Raw genomic sequence first — 12472 nt, forward strand, 5'->3', positions numbered from 1 at the left:
ACAGACGCCTCTACCTCAACCCCCATGGAGATAACACCAGGTACGCTGTCACACCTTCAAACTGTTGCCACAGGCACTTTCTATCGACCCCCTCAGGTCCCTCGATCCCACTACCAATTTCAGATGGTTAAGTTACTTTTGAAATGGTAATTTCTTCCCATGTGAAATTGCGAAGCGGTGCTAGTGACATTATAATGATATTGAGAGTAAAGGGAACTGTCTTGTCTGCTGAAATAGCTATAATGGGAACCTGCAATCTTCATTCCAGCACCTCAGCCATTCCCCCCAAGCGGTTTCAACTCTCCGGCTGCGTTTATAGACATGCAATCCCATTCTGATCTTGTTTTCACTAATTGGTCTTTTGACCGATCGCATCAGCTCAGAAATGATGTGAAAAAATGTGTGATTGGTCAAAAGACCAATTGGTGCCAAAATATATATATCAGAATTGGGCTGCCTGTGTGAACACACCCTGTATTACATTTTCTGCTGTGAATTTGTTAATCTTGCTCCCACCAGCACATTGCTGCTGAAAGAGATGCAGACTCAAGGTAGAACTTCAGCAACCTCCAATGGGCTATGCTCTGGTGCCTGACTCTCTCTCCCTCTCTCAGGGCTAAAGCTCAGACTCTAGTGGACAGTCTGTCTGAACTGATGGTGGATGCCTCTCTGGGGACAATCCAGTGTCTGGAGGAGATAGTGAGTTTCTCTTATTACCATCTTTTATTATCAATCCTGTCATCAATACTACCCAGTGATTGTTAGCCTTTACTCTTTACTGATTACTCTCTAGCCATCCTGTCATCAATTATTAACCCTGTTCTCTCTCTCATCTAATCTGTTCCAACCCCTTCTCTCATGTCGTCCCAGGTCCAGGAGTTTTTTGGTGGTGGCAGCAGCCTGCAGTCCACGGTAGTGCAGGTTCTGTGGGAGAGGTTCACTGGCAAACGAGAGACCTCCAGCCTGCACAGACGAGCAGCAGTACTGCTTCTGGGAATGGCTGCACGGTAAGGCCCTCACACAAACACAAGTTCTAACTTCACACCTCTKTCTTTAAGTCCCCTTTGATTTCTTGCCCAATGATGAGACCAAGGCGAATGCGAGCCAACTGAACGAGAGAGTTGGGTTCTACCTTGTCTTGATTGGCCGGTAATCTTGGCAGTGTAGCGGAGATTGGCTGCTCTGCTGTAAGGGCCGGCCTACAGTGACTTGTCCCCACCCACATGTTTCTCCCGTTAAAGAAACACGGTAGAGAATAGTGGGAGGGTGCTGACAGTGTGACTGATGTGTGTTTGTCTGTCTGTGCCTGTATGTGTGAGGCAGGGAGAACCCCACCTCTCCTCAATATTCAGTTGTCCATGAGCGCTCTTCTTTGGTAATCTGAGGGCTTCTACACCTGTATGTGTCTTTCGGAGGGGTTGGGTTAAAAGTGGAAGTAAAATTTCAGTTGGACCTTGTGGCCATTTGACTAATACATTAATCTTAATCTCTTGATCTTTGTTTAATATGAGACTCTGATCCAAATCCAGTTTTGCAGTTAACCTCCCAATGACAATGTTCCATTATTGACGTATGGTAAACTGTTCCTAGGTCTGCACCTATTGGCAACTCCTACCTTTGGCGCTTGGCTTTCTCAACAGTCTGGCGTTGGTTAATTTGTCCACTAAACCTCATTAAGGCGCCTGCATGCTTCCTATCCGTAGCACTTCAGAAGACGTGCATATATTATTACATCTTGTGACATGTTTATTTTAGACTTCACTGAGGTTTTTTCAGTTCGGGGGCAACAAGTCTACTCCCCTTTGTCGATGATTGGTCAACAGTAGAGATTCTTCAATAGTCTGTCATTCAGCGAGAGACGACTTGTTTTCATGCAAGTTTTTTCATTGAGAAATACTCCCGAAAACATCTTAGATGCAAAAACAAAAAAAGGATATCCTCAGCATAAACGTGAACTCAGAAAATCGCTCATTCATTTTTATCTTAGATTAATTCAGACTATTTTGAGGAAGTGTACTGGCTACGCTGTCTCAAAATGGACAAACAGTACTATTGACTTCTTTTTTTTCTGTCCAAGTGAATGTCTTTTAAGAGAGTATGCAAGCATACTCATTTGGCTAGCCGAAACGAAGCATGCTGGCGCCTTTATGGTCTCTGAATAGGAGCACAGCAGAGTACACAGACTTCTCTCAATTGAGTCTAAGTCACGACCACACACATCTGGGCTCACCGCCAGGGTTTTCAATGAAGAACAAGCGTTTTAAACAGGCATTCGGTCTCCTTCAAAGACAGCCMCTGCCGGTGGGGGGGAGAGGGGGACTATCTGCAGTCCACCCACACTGTAATGGACAATACCGGGCCTCCTCTCTTTCCATAACCTGTTTAATCCTGTCCTCACTTCCTCTAACCCTCCCTCCCACACACAATCCCCCATAGACTGGGACTGTGTGTGTTCTGCGGAGGGCCGAGCACCGATGAAATGATTAATTAATCTGGCGCCTGGGCATAATTTAAATGCCGTAGCCTACTACTCTGTTGTGTGTAGACATGGCAGTATGTACATTTACTGCTAAGAACGTAATTTGTGCACCACACACTAAAGTTGCTGTGTGTAATAGCATGTTTGTATGCGTGTTCTTGTATCAGATTAGATGTGGCATTTTAGATTATTCAGTGTGTAGCCTAATGTAATTGTGTATTTCTCTGTGTAGAGCGGAGAGGGAGGTGGTCCTCAGTAACCTGGACACTCTGTGCTCTGTGGCTCTGGGAGAGAAGTTGACTGAAGACTTCCTACTGGCCAGAGACTCTGTTATCACCATCTGTAACATCACTGACCATGTCAGGGTAAGACCCCTCATGTAGTTTGCTGGCCTAGACTTTCTAGAGGTCTAGGGCTGTCCCAGACAACAAAAACTATCTTGGTCGACCAAAAGTCGCATGTTCTTTCAACCAATCGATTGGTTGAAATTTAAAGTAGTGTCTTTATATATATATTACACACCCCCACACCCAATGTGTTTGAATAAAATGAACTAGACTGAACAAAAATATAAACAACATGTAAAGTGTTGGTCCCATTTTTCATGAGCTGAAATAAAAGATCCCAGAAATTTCCCATATGCAAAAAAAAAGCTTATTTTGAGGAAGCGCGCAATTGGCATGCTGAATGCAGAAATGTCCACCAGAGCTGTTTTGAATGTTAATTTCTCTACCATAAGCCGCCTCCAACATTGTTTTAGAGAATTTGGCAGTACATCCAACCGGCCTCACACCTGCAGACCACATGTTATCACGCCAGCCCAGGACCTCCACATCCAGCTTCTTTACCTGTGAGATTGTCTGAGGGGGAGGCTGTATGCTGAGCAGTATTTCTGTTTTTAATTGTGTGGGGAAATGTATTCTGATTGGCTGGGCCTGGCTCCGTAGTGTGTGGACCCATGCCCACCCACCATGGCTGCGCCTCTGCCCAGTCCTATTAGATTTCAATATTTTCTGCCTGTTTGGAACCGTGTAAACAACTCTGGTATTACTTACAATTTAGTCTGTTCTAACAAAAATCTAAATTTATTACAGCAAAGATTAAAAACATACACATTTGTGAAGTTGCTTTATCTGACATTCTGTGGTTGTGAGAGTCTTGGTGCTCACGGAATCAGTAGGCTATTAAACACTCAAACTGGCAACAAACAGGATCCGTTTTATTTCTGTAGAAATTGATTTATAAAGTCAGGCACGATTTAACAGTTATGCTATGGATTATATATCTAAGTTTGTTTCCTCTAGTTTCTTAGACAATTAAGGCAAGGGCTATTTTCTCRTCTCCTTACTCTGTTCACAACAACAATATGCTGGTTAACTTTGCTATTATGCACATAGCAACATAAAGGGGAAGGCGCCAATTCAACGGCGCACTGAAGATTACGTTTCAGAACCGCGGACAGCGCATTCTCCCGCTATCCATCGCTTGAGAAACTGCATTTGTTATAAAATATATTTATTACCATTGCACCATTTTCTTACAAAATATAACCGCTTACAAGTTCAGTAGCTCATGTCTTAGAGTGATGAACTGTGCCATCCCCGTGGCATCTGCAATGGATTAGTCCACTGAGACAGGTGGGAATCAGACAGGAGTCTTGTGCACCATGAAAAGAATATTTTTGAAACTGCTTGACAAAAGAAATSTCGGTCGACCAACAGCCTGAACTAAACAATCTACCAGGTGACTAAATGGGGTCAGCCCTATAGAGGTTTGAAGTGTGTAAAGTGATTGAGTTGAATTGTACCCCCCAGCAATGCAAAGGAGCTCCATTCAGACTGCCTCAGGACAACCAGCTCTTTACCTGCCTCACACAGGCCATCGCTGAAGGTGTGTACACACACTATCTCTTGAGTGGGAGAATGTAGTGTCTCTGCCCCTGACCTTCTCTTAACTAACTGTCTGTCTGGTCCCGCCCCAGGTGTGGTGATGGCGGACCCTCACTGGCAGAGCTTCATGGAGCAGGCTGTACGTCTGCTGTACTTCCTGTCCGAGTCCCCAGACCAGCTCTGCTCCCGCCTCCTCCAGCGCTGCTCTCGCCTGCTATTGGACCAGATCGCGGAGGGCGGGGAGATGTTAGCAAACAAGGATGTCAGCCAGTTGCCGGGTGCATCTCAGGACCCTGAGGAGCAGGGAGAACAAGGTGCGAGAGAGTGGATAGTTATTTAAAAAGTTGGTGCACTCTGGTAAAACTTCTGTAGTATGAATAGATGACATTACATTTTACATTTACATTTAAGTCATTTAGCAGACGCTCTTATCCAGAGCGACTTACAAATTGGAACGTTCATACATATTCATCCTGGTCCCCCCGTGGGGAATGAACCCACAACCCTGGCGTTGCAAGCGCCATGCTCTACCAACTGAGCCACACGGGACCACGTGTGGCATTCTCCAGTTGTCTGGTGCTCTTTCACTGTGCCTAGTTGTTGAAACTCTGCCAGTGTGGTAGTGTATTATGATGACCAGTATCTTGTATAGGTACTTTATGATCAGTAYGGTGTTATAGTGATGTGTGTCCCTGTCCCTCTAGTCCCTGCGGTGAGCTGCGTGTCCCTGGCCCAGCTGCTGTCTCTGTGTGGCTGCGTGGCGTTCTGGCAGGTGTCCCACCTGGAGCGCAGCGTCAGCTCTGAGCTGCGGAGGAGGAGAGGAGAGACAGAAGAGAGGGAGGAGAAGGCGAAGGTACCCTCCCGTAAGGCCAAGGTCAGTCTGAACATGGAATGGGAACACAATGTTTATGATGTCCAGTATTTTTAGGCAATCCAAACCAATGATGCAATAATTCACATAATGGTCAATCATGAGATTAGGATACTACAAACCTAGTGGTAATGAGACTGCTGGGTTTATACACATGTTCTGTGTTTAAGAAGCTTTTACTATACGTGTAAAATTGATTTTCATTGCATTTCATAAACCAAATGTTATCAGAACAGGATGTTGATTAGTAAAGAGGCCATGTGAGTAGGATTGTCTTGCCAATCAGTGACTTTTCTCCCTGGGAAACACTTGATGAGTTTAATTTTGGTCACGCAACACRGTGATTGACAGGTCTTGATGATTCTTCCCATCAGGGGGCTAAGAACAACAGCTATCTTCTTCCTAATTACTCGTTTAGATTAAATCGCTGTAACTTTCCAGTAGACCAGACATGAACAAGGAGTTCTTAATCAACTGTCATGATCCATGTTTCCCACAGCAAGCGGCCAATGACAGTTCTGTGGAGGAAGAACTTGGGTTGATGGGTGCTTCTGCTGAGGACACCGAGGCTGAGCTGATCAGGAAGATCTGTGAGACTGAGCTGCTGGCTGGTAAAGGCATAACTTTTTCAAAACTATGTCATTTTTCCTGATGTGATTTAATTGCTTTGACAACCACATCTCTCCTCCACCCAGAGGAGAACCTGTTGTGCTCGTTCCTGCCCCTGCTGGTGAGGGTGTGTAGTTCCCCAGGGAGATACTGCCACCCCCAGCTTACCACCGCTGCCTGCCTGGCCCTCTCACAGTACATGATGATCAGGTCAGACTACACCTCGGACTACATTGTTTTTCTATAATTTTCCTTTGTGTGGTATGGCTGTGGTGTGTGTCTCTGTCAACCTCTGTCCCCTCTCTATCAGTCCGTCAGTGTGTGAGGAGCACATCCGTCTCCTGTTCACGGTGCTGGAGCGTTCCYCTCTGCCCGTCGTCAGGGCCAACGCCATCATCGGCCTGGGAGACCTCACCGTCCGCTTCCCCAACATCCTGGAACCCTGGACCCAGAACCTCTATACCAGGTAACCCAAACACCTGGACCCAGAGCCTCTGTACCAGGTAATCCAAACACCTGGACCCAGAGCCTCTGTACCAGGTAATCCAAACACCTGGACCCAGAACCTCTGTACCAGGTAATCCAAACACCTGGACCCAGAACCTCTGTACCAGGTAACCCAAACACCTGGACCCAGAGACTCTGTACCAGGTAACCCAAACACCTGGACCCAGAGACTCTGTACCAGGTAATCCAAACACCTGGACCCAGAGACTCTGTACCAGGTAACCCAAACACCTGGACCCAGAGACTCTGTACCAGGTGTGCACCCCCACAAGCCATTTTCATTCAGTGACTAAATATTAGCCAAGCAGCTAATATAACTTGTTTATAGTTTAGAATATGGAAGTAGCAAACAAGCTGATCTTTATTTAATTACCCAGCTGTGAGTACTATGGATTGTGTGGCTTTTTTAATTTAGGTAAACATGGCCATTAGATGAGGATGGCTGAGGGCTACAAGCTCGTTCCATGTCTGGTTGTCTGCTAATGTTATTCCTTCACACGCTCCAGTCCTGCTGCTGCTGCAGTCTACTGAACCAGTTGATCGGAAAACTTATTTCCATATGTTCAGAACAGAAAAAAACAATAGGAAGCATTGTAAAATKCTGTCATGTCCTCCACTATCATTCTGACCTCTGATGTTGCTATAGCGCGACAGTACAGTGTACTGTGCTCTTCAGAACTCCAACTGCTCTTCTGGACTGTCAACCATGGTCTGCTCGCTCGTGCACTCTCAAATAAAATTKGAGCAGAAAGGCCTAGAACAACTTGAAGTTTCTGATTGTGTCCAGAACTACTTGTTGGTGGTATAATTATACAATGAGTAGATTGGAGGGAGAAGGGGGATAATTTCAGGTGATACCATAGGTTATACTCCGTAGGAAGGATGGGGACTTAATTGAAGAAAGCTTAATGATGATTGCTGGTTGTTCTTCCCACATTGAGATGCACTGAAGCCATACCCCTCCCCCATTTAAGTTTAATTACAATTCGTTATCTCTTCATTCCACTCGTTCTGTTTTTGTCTTTGTATAGTGCTAATTATGATGCTTGGTTATTCTTACATTTTAGGTGTTTCAGGTGAATAGTGTTTTCCAGGCTTTTCACTATGAACACTAATCCTTAGGTTTTTCCTCATGGTAAGTGTTTTGTAGCAGTCAGTAATTGTCTCCCACACACCTCCATTGTGTTGGGTCTCCTCAAAGACAGAAAGCCCTCCCTGGGAAAGGACTGATAAGGGTATTAAACATGATTTTTACTCTAATGGTAATGCACTGTTTTACAGGCATAGTTAATTATACTGAAGCTGTGGCTTATGACCATCTACTGTATAGCAGACCACACACCCGGCGAGTCTGGTCCTAATCCACGGCTGGAGGAGAAGTTGCACGTTTTTTTTTCACCTGGCCTCAAATCCCTTCCCAGTGTATGCGGTTAATTCATTCCCCTGTTTAGAACAATGGAGCCCGGTGAGACCCTGCAGCCATTTTGTGTCAGAGCTCCCTCAGGGTAGAGGCCCTCTGTACCTCCCACACGTACATCTGAAATGACTGCATAGCAGAGGATTATGGTCAATGCCAGTCAGGGGTATTGGCATCGAAGCCTCCAGGTCCAATGTATGGCTGGTCGTATTTTCACCCAGGTAGTCGATTACTTAATGTCATTGATTGGTCAGAGTCTCTTACATGGTATCCCAGCTGATGCTGATTAGAGCGGAAACCTGCATGCCATTTAAATAATATTGTTTCATCATATAACATGTCCCTGTCTCCCCTGCCTAGGCTGAGTGACGAGAACCCGGCGGTGAGGCAGACTGCGGTGACTGTTCTGACCCAGCTAGTGCTGAAGGACGTGCTCAAGGTCAAAGGTCAGGTCAGTGAGGTGGCTGTGCTGCTCATCGACCCCCAGACACACATCGCCAGCCTCGCACTCAACTTCTTCAACGAGCTCGCCTCCAAGGTACACAGTATTATTTCCAGGCATTTCTATTTAATTGGGATATACAGTGCCTTCGTGACGTATTCAGACCCTTGACTTTTTCTACATTTTGTTATGTTACAGCCTTATTTGATTTTTTTTTAATCCAATCTACACACCATACTCCAAAAGCAAAGACAGTTTTTTAGACACCTTATTTACATAAGTATTCAGACCCGTTGCTATGAGACTTGAAATTGAGCTCAGGTGTGTCCTGTTTCCATTGATCAGCCTTGATGTTTCTACAACTTGATTGYAGTCMACCTGTGGTAAATTCAATTAATTGGACATGATTTGGAAAGACACACACCCGTCTACATAAGGTCCCACAGTTGTCAGAGCAAACACCAAGTCATGAGGTTGAAGGACTGGACTTGAACCCAATCGAACATCTCTGGAGAGACCTGAAAATAGCTGTGCAGCAACGCTCCCCATTCAACCTGACAGAGCTTGAGAGGATCTGCAGAGAAGAATGGGAGAAACTGCCCAAATACAGCTGTGCCAAGCTTGTAGCGTCATACCCAAGAAGACTCGAGGCTGTAATCGGTGCCAAAGGTGTTTCAACAAAGTAATGAGTAAAGGGTCTGAATACTTATGTAAATGTCATATTTCAGGTTTTTATTTTAAATAAATTAGCAAACATTTCTAAACCTGTTTTTGCTTTGTCGTTTTGGGGTATTGTGTGTAGATTAGAAGGAGAAAAACAATTTAATCAAATTTAGAATAAGGCTGGAACGTAACAAAATGYTGAAAAAGTCAACGGGTCTGAATACTTTCCGAATGCACTGTAAATCTGAGTTAGTGTATTGGGGACCTTTTTACATAGACTGAGGGTAATGGATCCTCCAATGTTCTAAACCAGACAGTGGCGTCTCTTCTCCCAGGACAATGCTATCTATAACCTTCTCCCAGACATCATCAGCAGACTGTCCGACCCAGAGAGAGCCATGAACGAGGAAGACTTCCACACCATCATGAAGTGAGTGGTGTCCACACTGAGCTGTGTGCCTCTTCTGCTCTCACTGTGTATATTGTGTTGTGATCAGTATAGTGTGTATCAGTATAGAGGGCTACTTAACCTGTGTGTCTGTCGCTCACTGTGTTCTCTCCCAGGCTTTACACACTGGATGACTTGGCATGCTGGAGTCACATTGTGACTCTGGTTTGAAACCTGTTGTGCTGAATAACATGGAAATGGGATGCTAATATGTGAGTGGTGTTTTAATGCCTTATTTTAATGTTTCCCTCTTTGTCTGTTTTCAGGCAGCTGTTTTCCTACATCACTAAGGAGAGACAGACTGAGTCTCTGGTGGAGAAGCTGTGTCAGCGCTTCAGGACCGCAAAGTGAGCAGCCCGTCTTCMCCTTGCATTTCCTTCCTTTCTCSTAACTTCTGTTCTCCCATTCCGTGTCATAACGGCTGGCATTAGTTCCTCTGTCTCAGGAGTATTCGAGGGTTGTCTGTTCAGCGAACTYGGGGCCAACTCTTTCCCTCTTTCTGGCTCATCATTCAAAGCACAGACCTCCATAGAAAGGGCATTTTAGATTAAGCCATAGACACAGTGAATCAGTGAGACCATGGGCGGAGAATGATTTCTTCAAATGTCAGGTCAGATTTCCTCTGTTCTTGAAAGRCTATTTGTTGTAAGTGAATAATAAAATTTCCTCACTCCACCCCCCCGCCCCCCAATTCTCTCTCCAGGACTGAGCGTCAGTGGTGTGACCTGGCCGTGTCTCTGTCTCTGCTGTCATGTGTGAGCGAGGGCTGAAGAGGCTCCAGGAGTGTTGGAGTGTTACAGTGACAAAGCTGACTGAGACAGGAGTCTACCAGCCTCTCTCTCCATCACTGCTAAGCTACGCCGAGGAGCCAAAGCCACAGCTCAAGGTACAGATGATAGTGGTTGTATTATTGACTGGCAGAATAGTTTCACAGCTGTTCAAACACATAAGAGAAGCCCTTAGCGCCCCCCCCCCCCCCCAATTCAGATATACATAACAATAAACTTGGGACAAGTGAGCGATCACGGACTATCCAGACTCTTCTTTGACTATCCACAGACTGTGCTCTAAATGAATACACATGCCAGGTCTTATTCTGATCTTCTGTCTCTGTCCCCAGGTCCAGGTGGAGGAGTTTGAGAAGCGTCTGACGGCGGTCCACACCCGGGGGCTGGAGAACGTAGAGAGCTCTGAGATGGAGAAGAACCAGCCCGAGGGAGCTGGGCCCAGCCAGAACACCACTCACACGCCACTACCCAACAAGGGACGGGGTGGCAGGCCCAAGAGAGGTGAGCGCGCACACAAGTGTAGTGCCTTTTCTGGTAGACAGTGAATTTTTCCCTCCTGAATGTATTTATTTTTGCCAATTACATAGACTTTAGCTAATGTTCCATGATTTTCTTTCTCTCCCCTCAAAGGTCAAGCCAAGCCCTCTGTAGCCAGTCGCCATGACGATAGCTTTGTGACCCCTAAACCAACCCGGAAGTCCTCCAAGAAAGCTGTTATCACCTTCAGCAGTGACGAAGAGGAGGAGGAGGAGGAAGAAGGTATCTGCACTTTCTAACAGTACAATCTGTTTTAGTCTGAGTGTTAGCAGTGCTTTTCAGTTAAAGTGATGGAAAGCATATAAACTGATTCATGCTCTCAGTAGATTGTTGGTGCTGGCTTCCCAGGATGGTGTCATGAAGTACATTTGAGCTCAGTGAATGAAGTGACATTTGTTTTAATCTTTGCAATTTCATAGCAATTACTGTTGGGAACAAATCTGGTTAGTTGTTGCTTGTCAAATTAACACATCAATGTTACTGATATTTGTTTTTTACCCAATCAGACGCTGTCATGGCAGAGAGTGAGACACCTAAGGTGACCACACCCATCGCCCGCACCTCTCGACGTGCCCGTCTCCGACACTGATCCCTCTTCCTCTGCTTTTAGTTAGTATGTCACATGTTCTGTTTTTGTCTTTTTAAGTCATGTTTTTTCATTTTTAAAATAACCTTTTATCTTTTAGTGTTGCTCTAGTCAGTACTAAATACTTTGACTAAATACTAGTCTTTTAATAAATCTTTGGTGTGAACCACACAACCGCTGTCATCCGTGTGTGTTTGCAAGTGGAGTTAGATTTATGCCCTTGTCTTGCATTATGTGTGTTTGGTCAGTGAAATAGTGTGTGTTCAGGTTGGACTGTCCCAGCTTGGATAGACACGGTTGCTACCATTCTTACTCCTTTACTCTCTCCTCCATGCTCCTATTTCTGCCAGTTTGAAATATTCTGTAATCTCACCCATTGGAAGTTATTAAACCTGGTAACCTAAATCCTGAGACATGGCAATTCATTTTTGTCCTCTAGTGGACATTTAGATCTTCGTCTGTATCTGAGGCCATACAAGCCAGTTTGAGAGGACATTGGGCTTTTCAAATATATCACGTGTTTATCATATTTACGATTTGACCACGAAAGAGGACAATTTTGCACTTGCAATAAAATCCTTTTAAAAACTTTTCTTGGTAACATGCTTTTTCACCCCACACACATGTAAAAAAAAAAAAAAAAAAAAATTAATAATAATAATATACAGTGTGGAGAACAAGTATTTGATACACTGCCGATTTTGCAGGTTTTCCTACTTACAAAGCATGTAGAGGTCTGTAATATTTATCATAGGTACACTTCAACTGTGAGAGAAGGAATCTAAAACAAAAATCCAGAAAATCACATTGTATGATTTTTAAGTATTTAATTTGCATTTTATTGCATGACATAAGTATTTGATACATCAGAAAAGCAGAACTTAATATTTGGTACAGAGCAGGTAAGAATGCGGCTCCACAGACCTGTTACTGTCCTTTTCTTTAAGAAGCCCTCCTGTTCCCCACTCATTACCATGTTCCCATCAGTTAAGTAATACCTTTCTCTCAGTTTATAATGACTCTCTTAGTTTAAAAGTAACTAACTAGCACTCCTGTTTTTGAACTCGTATACCCCTGATAAAGACACGCTGTCCACACATCAAATATCATATACGACAGATACTCCCAACCTCTCCACAATGTGCCAAGACGGCAGAGAGGCTGTGTAAGGAATCAAGCTATAACCTCGTATGTCACAGGTTGAGTAAAATTTGGTAAAACTCTCTCCCCCTGCAG

General features: G+C 44.6%; 1 non-coding gene and 1 pseudogene across 1 annotated transcript; both read left to right on the forward strand.

The window, feature by feature from the left end:
* The first annotated feature begins 5 nt into the window (after nt 1–5).
* Nucleotides 6–11826, forward strand: LOC112081053 (condensin complex subunit 1-like; annotated as a pseudogene).
* Nucleotides 1075–1389, forward strand: LOC111978839 (small nucleolar RNA U85). The gene has a single exon (XR_002879242.2). It is a non-coding gene; the product is annotated as a small nucleolar RNA U85 (small nucleolar RNA).
* Nucleotides 11827–12472: the final 646 nt, after the last annotated feature.

The sequence above is a fragment of the Salvelinus sp. IW2-2015 genome, unplaced genomic scaffold (assembly GCF_002910315.2).
Source record: "Salvelinus sp. IW2-2015 unplaced genomic scaffold, ASM291031v2 Un_scaffold16694, whole genome shotgun sequence".
Classification (NCBI taxonomy): Eukaryota; Metazoa; Chordata; class Actinopteri; order Salmoniformes; family Salmonidae; genus Salvelinus; species Salvelinus sp. IW2-2015.